Source organism: Marmota marmota, unplaced genomic scaffold (genome assembly GCF_001458135.2).
Source record: "Marmota marmota marmota unplaced genomic scaffold, marMar, whole genome shotgun sequence".
In the NCBI taxonomy this organism is placed as follows: domain Eukaryota; kingdom Metazoa; phylum Chordata; class Mammalia; order Rodentia; family Sciuridae; genus Marmota; species Marmota marmota.
The window spans coordinates 43,510,248-43,525,161 of NW_025999842.1; positions in this window are offsets into that span (position 1 = coordinate 43,510,248).

The following is a 14,914-nucleotide window of genomic DNA, read 5'->3' on the forward strand; positions in this document are numbered from 1 at the left end:
ATGCTAGTCTATGAGGACTAAGCTATAGCAAACCTTCCTCCAGAAAAATCTTCTCCAGCGCCCCCTCATGTTCTCTGTGCTTACTACACCATAACTGGGGGTGTCATGTTCTCCCTCACAGTGTGGCCACTTCAACCCCAAGGCTCTGGTTTTGTTTCTTGTAAAAAGAGCTCAGTATCTACTGGATAGACTATTTCAAGATTTTTCTCATCAAGATAGACTTCTTGGGGTCGGGATGGGGAGATTTAAGCTAAAATGTTTTGAATATTACTTATACTACTTATAACTTAAGAAAAACGACCAGCCTTAGTATCATATACCCACACACAAACCCCAAAACTAAAACAACAACAGCAAGCAAAAACAAAATGAAACAAAACAAACAAACAATAACAACAACAACAACAACAAAACAGAAACCCAGGAGAGGCACTTACCAGCTATCACTTTATTTATTTGCTGCTTAGGCCTTGAAGCATTTTCCATTTTTCTACATTGTTAATGTAACATATCTTTGATTTATTCTTAAGAACTAAATTTTTTATGTTCTCTTTCATGCTTTAAGCACTTATAGAAAAGATACATCTAAAATGACAATACCTTAATATCTTAAATGAAACTTAGATAAATAGGAATTAATTAATTAGAATTCTCAATGAGTTGGGTCCTTGCCTACACCAGACATAAGAGAAAAACTCGAAAAAGAACAAATAACTAAAGAATTATTTTCAAGAAAAAATCCAAAGATCATAGTTACAAAGTTTATTTCTTCATTTATTAAAATACATAAAAATAATCAATCATCTTCATGATTATATTCTTTCAGCAAAAAAATGATAATTTTTAAACAATGTCTAATAACAGGAATAATACAACTCAGAAAAGTTCTCAGAAAGACTAAAAAAAATCATTTTAAGATAAGCAGAACTCCTATTTAGAGAGTCAAATTTCTGCTATTAAGTTCTGAATGTCAATGAAGTGCTCCATATTAAAAAAAAACATATTTTCAACAAATTAATCATGAGGGTGTATGTAGGACACCTTGAAGCAACTGTTTTTCAATCTCAATAATTTCCATGTTAAAAAAGTCCATGAAGAAATGACTACATGAAATCTATTTATTTTTGTTTATTATAATTATTTCATACTGGAGATTAAACCCAGGGATGCTCTACAACTGAGCTGCATCCACAGCACTTTACATTTTTTTTTTTAAATTTTGAGACAGGGTCTCACTAAATTGTTCAGGTTGACCTCAAACTTTTGAATCATCTTGCCTCAACCTCCTGAGCTGTTAGGATTATAGGCATGAGCCACTGTGACTGGCTATGACTTTGTGATCTCTGTAAGTAAAGCTTTATTTTACTGCTATTTCCCATCTTGACACAGGGGCTGCTGAGAAATGGTGATGTTCTACTCAGACTAATCACTTCTAGCTGCTGCAACAGGAAATCCCCACATCTCAAGAACTCTGTGCAATAAAGTTTATTTTTTGTCACGTAGAGTCCAGTTTGGGTGGGGAGTCCTCTTCCATCTGGTAGCCATCCCCTCTGGACCGCAGAGCTTCCAAGGTCACTATTAGAAAGGAGGAGGAAGATGGAGAAGACACATGGCCCTTAACTACTTTGGCACAGAAGGGACATGTGTCACTGTGGTTCCATTGATTTGGCCAGATAGAGTTACAGGCACCAGAAAACTGCAGGCAAGGCTGCAAAATGTATTTTATGAGCACACAGATGGTTTGTGAGCATGAACTGCTTCTGCTACAATATTCTCGACAATTAGGATTTCACTGTCTTGATCTGTCTTCTACTACTATAACAGAACACTACTGAATAGAGACTAGGACATTTTTAAAGAACAGAAAGTTATTTTTCACAATTCGGAGGGCTGGGAAATCTAAGATTGAATGAATGCTTTTGGTGAGGGCCTTTCTGCTGCGTGGTAACACGGCAGAGAGCATGATATGATGAGAGCATGTGGAGGGGGGAAAAGAAGGAGAAAGAGAGGGTAGGGGGAAAAAGAGCCAGAGAGAGAGAGAGAGAGAGAGAGAGAGAGAGAGAGAGAGAGAGAGAGAGAGATTGCTTTTATAACAAAGCCACTCCTTCAATAAATGACCCATTCCTGAGATTAAGCCAAGCATTTGAGTGGAGCCCCCATGACATAATCCCCTACATGATACTAGGTCCCACGTCCTAGTACCATGACAGAGGTAGTTAAATTTCAACATGAATTTTGGAGGGGACATTCAAACCATACCACACCTTTGCTTGGTGTGCTGCTAAGAATAGCAGGGCTGGAGGTGGGTGATGGGAAAAAACTAAGAACAGGAGGATATAAGTGGTGAATGTCTACTATCTCTGCTAGCATGAGAACCCACATTTCCTCAAGAGAGCCGTCTATCTCCCAATTTCTGTTCATATAATTCTGACTTGACCTCTTCCTTTCTTCTAGGGAGGAGCAGAGGACTGACTAGTCAGAGATAACTGAGGGACAGACGAGCCCTTCTTTCTGCTTATGGGCCTGTGGTGCAGTAGCTGTGCCAATCTGTGGATGTGTCTGTTTAGAAATGAAGCCAAATCAAGAGACTGTCAAAGCAAGAGAAAAGAGAACTGGTAGCACTCCAGATCAAGCAGTACCAGTTCCTACCTTGACCTACTCCAGTTTTAACTGTCAGCCCAGTATAGCCTTAGTTTCAGCTAAGTTGAGTTTCTGAAACTTGCAAATGCAAGAGAAGAACTAGCAGTTATCACTTCACAAATCTTCAAAACATTATCTTTACACCCTGTTTTTAAAAACCAAATAGCAATTACCTAGAAAAATACTAATGAGGACATATACCTTTACATGGCAGAATGACTGCTTCTATAATATAGACACCATATAAATGAGGAGTGATTAATTATCCCGTATGTATCTCTTCTAACCCTAGTTTGATCATTAGTAGTTTTTACAATTAGTAGTATTTATAATTATGATGAATCAAAATGGATTTAATTTTGGCAGTTAATGATTAACACATGTGAGGAGTCAAATATTAAAAATTAGGTTCAAAGATATTTAGGGAGAAACTCCCCTCCATTCATATCACCTCCACAAATATCATATTATGTAGTCAACTGAATGTTTTGCAAATATGTAAACTAAATCTAAGTAATGCTTTTTCTGGCCATGGCACAATAAAAGTATATATCTCACCGCCAGGTCCAAGCTCTGTGGAGTGACTCAGGAGATTTGGCCAAGTTGCCCGATTTAATGCAACACGTCACAAGACAAGTCCAAGTCTGAAAGAAGACACACAATAACTTTCTGGTGACCCAAACTATTGTGACCTCAGTTTCTAAATCACAGAACATTGGCTTACTTTCCAATAGCCTGATTATTTGTCTTTATTTAGTGTTCTCAATCAGGAGCCAAAAGAAATTGGAGCAGCTGGGCTCAATTCTTAAAACTAACAGAGCTCTCTGATGTTGAACTGAAGAGTGACTTTTCTTTAACATTGTCATCACCATAGTGCCCAACCTGCTCTGTTCCAGATATGTAACATCTGGGCTCTGAGAAGTGGGACGAGGAAATCAAACAAGGCGTGTGGACTTCCAAATGAGATAAGAGGCTCCAACAGATCATGCTCCTTTCCTATATAGTTTTATTTTTTCCCCATCTGATTCTGTCAACATTTTCTGGAAACCTGTGTCTCAAAAGCAGAATTCTTCCTCTTTGGTCAGCAAGACAGCAAATGTCAAGAATGTTTTGTTGTCTGAGATAACTAAATGAACTGAATAAAAATCCTCATGAAAAACCTCTCAAATCCCTCCTTACAGAATGCCCTTAGGGGACAAGGTGAACTGAACCCCACTCCTCTTGCTGACTGGATAGAAAGTATTACTAGTCCTATTTGGGTGGATGCTCCAGAGAATTTTTTCCTCTTCCAGCAAGAATGTACCTTTTCTTTCTTCCAAGTTGGGATGGTTTTACCTTCAAAATACATAAACACTTTATTCCCCATGTTAGAGTAAGGGTTTAGCAATTTAGTTAACAATTTTAAATCACAATAACTGATATATAGCAGCTTTGACTGGGGAAGGCCAACCATAGGCTTTAAATAAGTTAATCCAGGTGTAGAAACAGGTTATCATTTGACTATTAGCTTATTCTTTGTTGTTAATTTTCCTTCTTGTATGATCAATATGATTCCCTCATCTCTAAAAAAATCCAGAAGTTATATAAATCAAGCTTGGGCAGAACCTAGTTATCTCAGTTGAATTTTGGCATACTCCTAATGAGGGAGCAAATGAACATCCTTTGTCAACTGATCATTGAGTATTTGTTGAGGAAATTCTTCATGCTCACATGGTGTTAAAAGAATGGGGGGAGCAGATCAAGTCCCTACCTTGTTCACCACCTCAGTTGGTGAGATAATACTAGCAGAGATTAAACAATGGTTACTAGTAAAAGTATACCATTAACACTAAGGTATATGATATAGACTAAAATATTTCTTGAGTTCAAAAAAGAGGTTGCAGGAATGATAAATGACTGTGGGAGTCAGAGATTGTTCTGGGACTTAATGGATTAATCATAGACTGTGTACCTCACCCCCTATGTGTGCCTGAAAAGTATAGACCCTGAGTCACAAGATCGACTGGGTGAGGGACTATGAATGGCTCTGTGCTAATGAATCATTCCCACAGTGCAAGTATTCTACCTGTGGTGGCATTGTGGAGAGAATATTTATCCATAATCTATCCCATCCATTTCTGTTCTCATAAAAGAGATTTCTAAAAGGTAAGAGAGTCACTCTTCTGAGGGAAATACAGGTCTCAGTGATGGAGTAGGTCCTCCTTTGGGATTGGGAGAATTGCCTGTGAAATCAAATTTAGGTAAAAAGATAGTTCAGCAACCATATGTAAATTGTTCCTTTGTGTAGAAACAACAGTGTGCACTGGATAATTCAATAGAGAACATTAGTCATTTATCATCCTTAGTTATCAGTCATCTCTAACTGCATCTGGTTTGCATTTTTTATTAGAAAGTTTTTTTTGGTCTTTTTTTTTAGTTGGACCCAGACATTTTTTTTCTTCCGTTCCCAATTTCATTTTGTTATTCTTTTTAAAATTCCATCACTAATTCCCATGATGTGAGGAGGTTTCTATTTCATAAGATGCAATAAATCAAGCAGCTGCTCCGTTGTAACATTGTCCTTACTGTGCATTTGTCATAGGCCCTGCATTGCTGAGTTTGCTCAAGGTTAGAGAGTCAGGCTGCTTTGAGGACAAACTTAACCAGTGCTGTGGGTGTGCACGTAGCCCCATCAGAGGAGCTGAAGGTATAAAACTTCCGTCAACTTGAGGGAGCACAGCTGCTTCAACAAAGTCAAATGGCAAAAAACAACCTTGGGGCACTTTGGAGTTTGAGTATTCTTGTCCTGGTACTCTGGACTGTGTATGATAGCTGTGTCAGACTTTCTCATGTAGAACTGATTACCTGTAATATTCTTTTCTCACCAAATGGCCAATATTTATTAGTATTGTAATGGCCAATATTTATAGGAATTTTCTACATGCTTTGCACTATGTAATGTGCTTTCATACAGTGTCATGTTCAGTTTTCACAATGATCATTCAAGGGAAGTAAATATTATTTCTCTCTCTCTCTCTCTCTCTCTCTCTCTCTCTCTCTCTCTCTCTGTACCGGGGATTGAACCCAGGGACGTTTTACCACTGAGATATCCAGTACCATTTTTCACTTTTTATTTTGAGACAGGGTCCCATTAAGTTGCTCAGGACCTCGCTAAATTGCTGAGGCTGGCTTTGAACTTGCTGTTCTCCTTGTCTCAGCCTTCTGACTTGTTGGGTTTGCAGGCCTGAGCCACCACACCCAGCTATTTCTATCTTTTAGATGGGTAAACTATTACCTTAGACAGATGATGTTGCATGGGACCGCTGGGGAGTCCCTGATTTATATAGGCAGAATTAATTGGAACCCCAAACCTGCATGAGGTAGGTCTGTACTACATTTCTCTCATTTTAACCATGAAAATCTCAGGATAAGATCAGTAAGCTCCTCGTTTTTTCTCCCCAGAGTATGGGGAGAAGTCTAAAGTCTTAAGTTTATATGTTTAATCTTAAAATAATGGTTGTGTTTATCAAATTGTTCATGAAACTTCTGAAAATTTAACACTATGCTCTCTTGTAAGTTAGTTCAAGGTAGGTCCAGCACACCACTGCCTGAATCTAATGAGGTTGAGGTGCCACAGCTTCCAATGCATGTAGAGAATCCAAAGACTTAGGCAAGTAGGAGTTGCGGAGTGGATATTTCATGCATAAACTGCACATTTATTCCTAACTAAATCCATCTAGAAAATACAGAGGACTTCCTTCACTTAATATTTTGAATAATGCATCAATGAAGGAAACCCTGGCCATCCTAGAAAAACTCTGTAGTTATTCTCATTTGTAAACCAGGTATGGCCATGAAGGATGCGCCATTGAGATGGGCACCCTAGTTTCAGCGAGGAGAATGGATTCCTGGAGTAGCAGAGGCCAAGGTGCTGCACTTATCTGTCAAGGAGAAAGTTGGGCACATTCACATTAAAGGGTGGCAGAGACATATTCCTGATCAGAATCATTGAGCTGCTGAGATCTTTGTTGGTGACTAATTAATCATAATGCTCTTAGCACTGAAGTAAATACACAGTCTACTCGAGTATTGCTTGAACTGTACAATAGAAAAACTGTAATTCTGGTAGTCAAAAACCTGAATTCAACTACTGTACTGGAGAGCCAGGGCTGCTCACCAAGTAGGTAGACCAAATTCATTGACCAATTCATAGATTTTGAGCCCTTGTTGGAAGGTAACTTGAGGTCTCCCTAAGGAAGGACTCTGAATCATTGTTATAAATACTGTAAATCTACCTCCAGCCCTTTTCTCAAAGGGAACTGCAGCTATTTGATAGCATGAATATGCCCTGTGAAAAAGGAAACACCCAATTCTTTTAGGAATTACTACATATTCTTTTTTTAAAATTTGTTCATATTTTATTTTGTTGATTATACATGTATTGCTATTTGAAAAATATATCATGTGTTTTCTTCATTATATACCCATTTTTATTTCTTTTCTTTTTCTTTTTTTTTTTTTTACATATTCTTAATTATATTAATTCCTATAACCTAAACTACCCACTATAGCCTAACAGTTAAATTGGGGCTTTCAGTGGTTAGGATACAGATGAAGTCTGAGTCTGGGATTAATTCACAGTGGGCCTAATTTGTCCACCCTGTGGTTATTTTCCCAGCTCCTAAATACGTGACTGGAATCAACTTACTTGGTCACTGTCAGAATCTTCACATGGGTCTTCTGACCCAAGGAGTAAGAGCCATTATGGTAGCAGATATAAAGTGAAAGCCTTTGAAAATTCTTATTCCTACAAAGATAGTAAACCAAAAGTAATATTTCATCTTTTGGGGGAAATTAGAGATATTAGAGCCACTGTCAAAGACTCAAGACAGGCAGGATTGTTCTGGTTTAGATATGAGGTGTCCCCCAAAAACTCATGTGTGAGACAATGCAAGAAATTTCAGGGAGGAAATGATTGGGTTATGAGAGCCTTAACCTAATCAGTGCATTAATCCGTTTGAGTGGATTAGCTGGGTGGTAACTGTGGGCAGTTAGAATGTGGCTGGAGGAGGTAGGTCATTGGGGCATGCTTTTGGGTATATTTTGTCTCTGGTAAATGGAGCAGTCTTTCTGTATTTCCTGGTTGTCATGTTGTGAGCTGCTTTCCGCCTTCATGTGCTTCCCCCATGATGATGTGCCTTACCTTTGGCCCAGAGCTATGGTGTCAACTGTCGATGGACTGAGAACTCTGAAACTGTGAGCTCCAAATAAACTTTTCCTCTTCTAAAATTGCTTGTCAGGCCTTTTGGCCATAGTGGCAAAAAAGCTGATTAAAATGAAAAATCTGACATGCCCATTTAATTTTGTTGTGTGGTCAGTGCAAACCTTTAGTGAATCTTGGAGAACGTGAACCATACATTTAATCAGATGGGAACCTTATATTCAACTGTGATCCTAAATATGGTATCTTTACTGGAACAAATAAACACTGCAGCTGGTAGTTGGTGTGCAGTTATTGACCTGAAAAATACCTTTTCCTCCATACCAATTTGCAAGAACTGTAAGAAGCAGTTAGCTTTCACCTAGAACAGCCAACAATAGACTTCACATTCTTGGAGTCAGGGTTATGTCAATTCTGTTTTCTTCTCTAATCCAGTCTACAGAGAAATTGATTATCTTGACATTTTATATAATATTACACTTTTATATTAACATTATTATCATATAATACTATTGCATATTAATACTATCATATTGATCAGAACTGATAAGCAAAAAGTAGCAAATCAGATGCCTTAGTAAGAAATATATAAACTAGAAAGTAGAATATAAACTCCACACAAATCCAGGGGTGTTCCACCTGGGTGAAGTTTCTGGAGTTTCAGTGGTTTGGAGTCATGAGAAAGATGAGTTGCCATATCTTGGACTATCTACTATGAAAAAAGAAGTACAGTGTTTTGTCTAATGTTTAATAAATTATTTTGAGGTCAAATGTGCCACATTCATGGATGCTATTCCTATGTGCATAGCTACCCAAAAGTTGCCAGTTTTGTATGTGGACTCCAGAGAGAGAAGGCTCTACAGCAATCCCAGCTTTGGTGCCCGCTGTTCTACCATCCAGATGTTGTGATCCAGCAGGTCCAATGATAACGTGCAAAGTAAACAGGGATGCTATATGGAGCTTCTGGCAAGTAACCAAAGAAGAATCACAGTGAAAATTGTTGGGGTTTTAGAGAAAATCTATGACCTTGTCAGCAAGTAATTATTCTTGTTTTGGAAACAGTTTCTGGTTTGCCACTGAACCTCTAAGAGACTAACCAGAGATACCAAGTGACTATGTGACTTGAGCTTCCCACCATGAATTGGGTGTTGTCTGATCTACCTAGCTATAGGGTCGAGTGTGCACAGCACAATCTATCATCAAACAGAGTTCCTTTCAACTAGTTGACCAAGGAAGAAAGATCTTGAGCCTAGTTTATAGATGGTTCTGCACATTTTTCGGTTACTACTGAAAGTAGACAGCTGCATCATTTCAGTTCCAGTTAGGGTGACTCTGGTATATGTATATCCTACTGTTTGTTTCTTTGTATCCTGGCTAACACAATAATGTTATGTGACTTAATATACTATAATATAGTTCCAATATATTGTGCATTTTATAATGTTGATATTGTATATTGTATTATCAATTATACATTACAGTTTACATGTGCAACACCATAATAACAATTCTTTTTTTTTTTTTTTTTTTAAGTACTGGGGATTGAATCCAGAGCTTCAAGCATGCTTGGGAAATGCTCTATCACTGAGCTACATCCTCAGCCCTTTTTATTTTGAAACAGGGTCTTGTAACCAGGCTTGTCTCCAACTTGTGATCTACCTGTCTCAGCCTCCAGAGGTGTGTGCCATAGTGCCAGGCCTCTTGTTCACTTTTCATACTTTGTTTCTCATTTAGAAAAGTAGTCTTTGGCTTTTTCCTCTATTCTCCAAGATTGTTTACTATTATCATTTGTGGTCTACTTTGTATCAGTTTTCTCAGTGGTCTGGAGATTTGATCCAATTTATAATGGAACTCTTTGATTCATTTATTTCTCCTCTCTCTCTCACCCTCTTTCCTGCTTTGTGATTTTATATCCTCTTATTTAAATTGTTCCCTAGTTATTTTTACAGACAATGCAGAAGCAGATGCGAAGGCAAAGATTCACCTAAATCCATTTATCTCGTGTTTCCTTTGAATACTTCTTATTTTAAATCATGATTATTGCTAGGCATTTCTTGAGAAGCATCAGATTAGTTGCAGAGTTTTATTTTTCTGAAGTTATTTTAATCCTGACAAACTGATATCCCATCATCGTTTCTATAAGGTACCACACAAGGTTATCAGCAGTAGACCCTAACCCTTCATTCTGCCTAGAGCACCGTACCCCAGTTCACCTAAACCTAAGCATATACATCTTCTGCTTTTTTTTTTATTGTTGGTTGTTCAAAACATTACATAGTTCTTGATATATCATATTTCACACTTTGATTCAAGTGGGTTATGAACTCCCATTTTTACCCCATATACAGATTGCAGAATCACTTCAGTTACACATCCATTGATTTACATATTGCCATACTAGTGTCTGTTGTATTCTGCTGCCTTTCCTATCCTCTACTATCCCCCCTCCCCTCCCCTCCCCTCCCCTCTTCTGCTTTGGGAGAACTTCTGTGACTCTTTGCCCTAGGTTTGATCCCTTCAATTGGGCTGTTTACTTTCATAGTACTCTGTACTTCCTTTTTCTTAATTTTTAGCAAACTTGTGTCGTTGATTAAATGTCTTTGGTTATTCTTTTATTTTTAAATAAATTTTCTTGTGTAAGTTTAAGATGAAGAAATTGATGTTATGGGATATGAGAGTGAAAGGTTACCATAGTGAAACAAATGAACAGATTCATCATTCACATAATTACCCCCTTTTGTGGCAAGAGCTAAAATCTACTCCTTTGGTATGAATCTCACATACAGAACAATTTTACTATGCATAGCCCTTATATTGTGCATTGGCTTGCCAGATTGGTTCATCTTACACATCTGCTACTCTGTGTTCTCTTGACCTACATCCCCCAATTCCTGCCTACCTCATCCACCTCCCACCCTGGTAACCACTGCCATGTTTTTTTTTTTTTTTAATATTTATTTTTTAGTCATAGTTGGACTCAATACCTTTATTTTATTTATTTATTTTTATGTGGTGCTGGGGATCTAACCCAGGGCCTTGCACGTGCTAGGTAAGCAGTTTACCATTGAGCCACAACCTCAGCCCCCACTGTTTTGTTCTTTATATATTTGATTTTTTTAAAAAAGAGTTCACACATAAAGGAGATCTTACAACATTTTTCTTCCTGTGTCTGAGTGTCTGAAATATTACACTTACCATAAATCCTCTAGGCTATACATATTGTAGCAAATCACAAGATCTCATCTGCCTCCTCACCCCACTCCCTGCACATCCTCCTATATATATATTTTTTCAGTTCAAGGATCAAACCCAGAGCCTCCACGTTAGCCAAGTACCACCAAACTACCTCCCCAGTCCAAGACCTGTTTTCTAGGGCTGAATGATATTCCATAATATATACACACCACAATCTCTATCAATTTGTTTGTTGACAGGCACTTAGGTTGTTTCACTATCTAGGCTATGAAGAATAATACTGAAATTAACAAAGGAGTGCAGATATTTTTACAAAGTGGTGATTTAATTTCTGTTGGGTATATTTCCAGAAAAGGGATTGCTGATAGTTTTATTTTTTAATATCTTCAGAAACTTCCATACTGTTTCCCATTATGACTGCACCAATCTACATTCCCACCAACAGTATACAAGTGTCCTCTTTTCTCTACCCCCTTACCATATTTGTTATCTTCTTTTCACTTCTTAATAATAAGATAGCATCTCACTTCCCGATGATGACTATGAGATGCTATCTTACAGTGGTTTTGATTAGCATTTTCTTTATTGTTAATGATGTGGAACACCTTTTCATATGCCTATTGCTATTTGTAGGTTTTCTTTCTTTCTTTTTTTTTTAAAGAAATATTTATTCACGGCTTTTGTCCACATTTTAATCACGTTATTTATTTATTTTTACTTTTGAGTTATATGTGTTTTGTAAAAATAAAATTCAGATGTAAGTCTCTTGGTTTACAAATATTTTCCCAATCCATAAGCTGCAGTTTAATTTTGTTGTTTCTGTGCAGACACTTTCTAGTTTAATGAAACTCTGTTATTTACTTTTGCTTTTGTGGCCTAAACTTTTGATGTGATATCTAAAAAATCATTGCCAAGGCCAATGTCTGGGAGATTTTCTCCTACATTTTCTTCTGGGAGTTTTGTAGTTTTTAGTCTTATTTTTAGTTCTTTTACAATTCCAAGTTGATTATTTTTGTGCATGTGGTATATGATAAGGATAAATGTATTTCTCAGTTTTAAAAAAGAAGTCAATCCTGCAATTTGTGGCAACATAGAGCAACCTGTTGCTCGTTATACCAAGTGCAATAAGGCAGACAAATACTGCATGATCTCACTTATATATGTGGAATCTAAAAATGTCAAACTCATAGATGCAGAGGTTGCAAGAATAGATTTTAAATGTTAACACACACACACAGTGGTAACTATGTGAAGTGAAGATGTTAATTGATAATTATTTCACAATGTATATACATATCAAAACATCATTGTACAACTTCTATATATAATTTTTATTTGTCAATTATACTTTAAAAAACCTGGAGAAAATTATTCTCAAAAAAACCGTGTTCTCACCCCGCCCAGCCCTAGGCTGCATATTCTGCAAAGGCAGGGCTCTGACTTTGTTCCTGACATACAGTGTTAGGTAACAGGTGCCAGGCAGTACCCTGGACCATTCATTATTTATGGAATGAATAGTAAATATACTATTCATCTAGGAGGGCAGGTTCTTTTCCTTTGATTTCTTGCTGTTTCAAATTCTTTTACCTTCAAAACATAGCAAGCATTAGAAAAATGATTGATATGTAACGTAGCATAACATATTTAAGATGAGGAAAGCTGCTCCTTCAGACTCCAAAGTGCCTTAATATCTTTCATGAACTCATGTCACTAAGCTGCACTGCATCAGCCCTTAACACATGGAATGCTACACTCAATTGACACTGTGGCCAAATTCAAGGTGATGCCTGCCTACACTCAAACTTGTCTCTTTTCTATATTTAGTGGTTAAAACACAACAATGATTTAGGACAGTGAAAGATACTCTGTATGATATCATAATGATGGATGCATGTCATTATACACTTATATGTAACCATAAAATGTACAACATTAAGAGTAAGCCCTAAAGAAATATGGACTTTGGGTGAGGTATCGAAGTGGGCTCATTGATTGTGACAAATGTGTCACTCTGGGGATATTGATCCTGGGAGAGAGAATGCATGTGTGGGAACAGAGGGTATATGGGAACTCTTTGTACCTTTCTCTCAATCTTGCTATGATCTGCCCTCAAAATCAAGACTTCATTTCTTGTCTCTAATTCTTGTGCCTATTTATTTACAAGGAATTATTTAATTCATATATCATTTAAATGAGTTTTCCCCCTGCTTCTTATGTTGACTCATGAATGAATTACTTAAATTTTCATTATTACCAAAATGTATTTGTTTTGCTTAATTCTGGGCAAAATCTAAGCCATGGTGAGTGTAAGAGGAGAGTGCCTAGTTACAGGCATCACATCCATGCAATTGCCCAAGCTAGACACCTGTATCTCCTCCTAGACTGCTCTTTCTTCATTCCTTTACTTGTCCCATGAAACCATTCACCAAGTTCTGCCTCCTTCCACTGCCTTCACCCTATTTTCTACATTTGAATTTCAACAAACTGTGGCTCATTGTCTCAAATGAATTGTCTCAATTGTTCACATGAAGATAGTGCAGCTACTTCATCTGGTCTCCCTGTCCTCAATCCCTTTCCAAATAACAGCTACATTAAGCCAGCTCATGCATCTCCTTGCTTCAAGTACCTCCGTGATTCCACGCTGTCTGTAGAGCTAAGTTCATACTCTTTGGCTCCTATACTGGATCTTTGGACTTGGTTCATGTTCACTTCCTCAGTCTTATCTTGGGTCACTCCTCGGGTACTGAAAGCCTCACAGTATCCTATGACTTTGGGCTTTGTAGTGATTGCTTCCTCTGAAGGCCTGGGATGACCTTCTCTTCTATTTGTCCAGCTAAAACAGTTTGCTGAGACTGTTGTGGAGGAACAACTCCAAAATGGCGGCCTCCTTCTGGCCTCCCCATTCCCTCTCCTTACCTTTATCACGTCATTGTTCACATTGTGTTTTAGTGCCCCCCCACCAAGGAAATTCTTCAGAGGCAGGAGCCAAATTTATTTGTGCCTAGCATGGTCTCTGACACAGAGAGGGTGTTTTAATAAACATTTATTGAATGAATAAATTAATAGATTAAAGAAAAAGAGTAAATACCCAAAGTTTCCTACTCCCTTTAGTAGTTCACAAACCCAGTCAAGTTAATACCAATTACAAACCTTCACAAGCTCTATGCAGGAACTCACTTTTGTTCTAACCAAATACTGTGTTCTTCAAAGACACAAAGGACATTAAATGTTTTGTAAATGAACCCGCTGGAGTGCAAGAAGTAATATTATATTGGAAAACATTAAACAACCTGAAACAAAAGCAGATCATTTCCCAACCACAAATTGCAAATTAAAGAAACAAAATTCTCAACCAATATTAAGTAAATACTGCCAATAAGAGAGGCCATTTTCAAGGGAGGACACAGTCAAATCAAAGGGAACAAGACTGTCGAATGAAGACAAATGGTAAAAGAAAGAACATTAGTCAAGAAAGTAAAATGTCAAAAAGTCCATGTGGACAATGAGAAAAAAAACAAAACAAATTCAAGAGTCTTTCAAATGTCTGATGTATAGTGTTGTTTCATGGTTTTGGGTTTTGATTTTCCTCAGAAGCTGATCTTAGAGACTTTTCCTCTGTGGGAAGAGCCCTAGGCTGTCATTTTATCATGGTGTGTGTCTGTTCACATGTCCTAGAGGCAATGAATTATGAAGAAAGGAGAGAGTTGCAGGAGGTAAAAGCAGGCTGGGCATCCTTTAAACAAAAAATGGGGAACTGTTAGAAAAACGACCTGAAAACTAGATTCTTTCCAATGTGCATCCCCCAAAAGAAATGCTCAAGTTCTGGCTGGGGGCATTGTCAGTGGTACAGTGCTTGCCTAGCATGCAGGAGGCCCTAGT